This window comes from Macaca mulatta, chromosome 7 (genome assembly GCF_049350105.2).
Source record: "Macaca mulatta isolate MMU2019108-1 chromosome 7, T2T-MMU8v2.0, whole genome shotgun sequence".
In the NCBI taxonomy this organism is placed as follows: Eukaryota; Metazoa; Chordata; class Mammalia; order Primates; family Cercopithecidae; genus Macaca; species Macaca mulatta.
Genome location: NC_133412.1, coordinates 162,234,925 through 162,237,759, shown reverse-complemented (window position 1 = coordinate 162,237,759; position 2,835 = coordinate 162,234,925). Strand labels below are relative to the sequence as shown.

General features: G+C 37.9%; 1 non-coding gene across 1 annotated transcript; it reads right to left on the bottom strand.

The window, feature by feature from the left end:
- Window positions 1–499: 499 nt before the first annotated feature.
- Window positions 500–572, bottom strand: TRNAA-AGC (transfer RNA alanine (anticodon AGC)). Its single transcript has one exon. It is a non-coding gene; the product is annotated as a tRNA-Ala (tRNA).
- Between the last annotated feature and the right edge of the window lie 2,263 nt (window positions 573–2,835).

Sequence of the window (2,835 nt, the reverse complement as noted above, 5' to 3'; positions counted from 1 at the left end):
TCATCTCCTGGCGGAGTTTGATGTATCTGTTTTAAATGTCGGATTTTAAAGAAGTGCTAGCTAGTGACTTTTCAAACAAAAAAAATCAGGAGGAGAAAATTATCCTTCTAAGGGTATAGGAGTTGCAGTTACTATGTTGAATCGTGTGTTTAGAAAGTGGAATGTGTTTATACCACATTAATTATAAAAATAAACCTTGTAAATCCTTATCTTTCAGTATAGAATACTAGTCTTCATACAGCACTTGTAGTGGCAGCCTTTAAATCTACTCCTGTTTCCCAAAACACTTCCCTAGGATTCCACAATATAGTCTGCCCTCCATAAATAAAAACAGGGACCAGTTAATATACACTATAACAACGATACTACAAACAACTGCTATGCAGCACTTAGCATTTCACAAGGTTCATTACCTTGATTATTTCATTTGATCTTCAAAATAAACCTGGTTCTGTGACTATGATCTTGTTTAGAGATCCAAGGTCCAAATGGTAAAGTTTGGAGAATGTGGGTATCGATCCCACTACCTCTCGCATGCTAAGCGAGCGCTCTACCACTTGAGCTAATTCCCCAGATGACATTGACAGTTATCCTGTGTAGAAAACAGGAGACTGTTTTGCAGAGGAGAAAACAGTCTCAGACATTTCTGGAAGGACTAGTACAAGATTGCTTAGAATCCATAGATAATATGTTCATTATACAGTAATCTTGTACCTTGTGTTCAGAGCTAAGGACACAAAGACTAATTAAATGCAAGCTCTGCCTTCAAGTTCAAAGACTAGCAATTGTGGATCCAGGAATTTAATTCAGGTCTTATGTTGTAAATCCTTGTCTTTACTGTCTCAGAGCTAAGGTTGGGGCAAGCCTTGGGCAAAATCATCAGGTATGGGAAATTTGCTCCCACTAAGCACCCTCTTTACTTAAGTTCTTTAACCTTCTGTCTCCTCAAGTACCTAACACCCTCATGCTTCTCAAAGATCTCTCTCAAATTTCCTTTCCAAATTCCCAAATATTATCCCTTCCTCCTCTTCTCACCAAAACTCGGCCTGTGTGAATCTCAGTTCTGCCATGTCTGGTTCGCAGTTATCAAACTCTGGAATTGTTTTCCAACTTTTTGACCATGACCTACAGTAACAGGATCACTTATAGCCCACTGGGCTAAGAGAAAACTTACAGAAAGTGCCCCTTCCCCAGGGAAGTCATAGTCCCACACCAGGTTGCACAACTTGGCCATCAGAGCCCACCCTCACCCCCTTAGCCAAATACTCTTTTACAAGGCACAATCTGCAGAGCGATACAGAGCAAGCTAGAGGGGGTAAAAAACGTATTTTGCATTACCATATGGGCAGGTGGTTGTGTGAGAAACGCCGTGGTTACTGTCCGTGGTCCTGAACAATCACAGCACGTAAGGACAATGGATCTTCTCCCCACTAATTCTTGTTGAATACTCTTACCTCTCACAGGTTTTCTTTGTTTTATTTTTTTCTTGATGAAAAGACTGCCCTTTATACAAACAATGTCACAATGCAAATTGAACCCATGACTCATACATCACAATTTACAAAGGAGAGCGAAGGAGAGTGGATTCAGGCAGCCTGGGTTTGAATCCCAGCCCCACCACTTGCTAGTGGGATTTTAGGGGAGCTATTTTGCCTCTCTGGACTTAAGTTTCTTTATCTTTAAAGTAAGGATGAGAGTAATTAATAGCTCATCGGATTGCTCTGAGTGTTAAATGAGACGATGCATGCAAAGTGCTTTGAGAGTGTGTTGTTTGTAGGAAAAAAAATACTTTCCAGAAGTAGTAAAAGTAACAGTTCTGAATGTAATAATAAATGTAACTTTAAAACTCATATCATGTTTTCAATAGAAAATTTCCTTATCATCAGGAAGTCAAGGAAATACGTGCTCCTTCTCCACATGTGGTAGTCAGGGTAAATCAAAAACGGAAACCATACTCATTATTTTAAAAGAGAATGTAACATATAAATTCATTAAACAGGGGTTGAAGAGAGGATAAAGCTAAAAGAAAACATTGAAGTAACTCAGAGACAGTAATGGCAGGAAGCAGCTACCAACCCCTAAGGCTGGGTCAACAAAGGGAAGAGGTTGATGTCTTCAGAATCTTGAAAGCTCAACAGACACCCTTCTGCCACATTGTGCTGTTGATACCTAATAGGGAATTAATGAGTAGCAATAGCTTGGTAAACAATCAGTCTACCTGACTAAGAAAGAAGGACCTTGTATGAGGCTCAAAATGCTATCTCCTCTATATTATGCAATATGTCTGACAGTATAGCACCTCAATTAACATAAGAAAACTGTTTAAAAAATTATTCAAAAGCTAGAACATGGCAAAGAATATTGCATGTCCTTTAATATCATATTGGAGCATTGTTTAAGAGATACTCCCAAGGATTTTCTAATTTTCTAGAAAAATATCTTCATTCAATTAACTATTTACTATTTATTATTAATTAGGGTGTAGACAATGCAAACTTTTATTTTAGCCAGAGAAACATTTGTAAGATACAAATAATTTTGTTCAATGGAGATGCACATTATTTATGTCCACTTGGAAACATAGCACCAACAATGACAGTTTTGTTGCCCTCTATGACATTCACCAGTTTTAAATCTCACTTAACGGGTTTATGGCAGCACTCCTTTCCTGACAGACTAAATGTGTTTCTAAATATTTTTGGATAGATATCTTTGAACAAGCTTTACCACCCTGCAGGTTTCTTCCTTTGTGAGTTAAATAAGTCTTTTACAGGTGTTCACTGCATAATTGTATGAGAATGATGATTTTTAAAATTACATTCTGACCAGAACTGG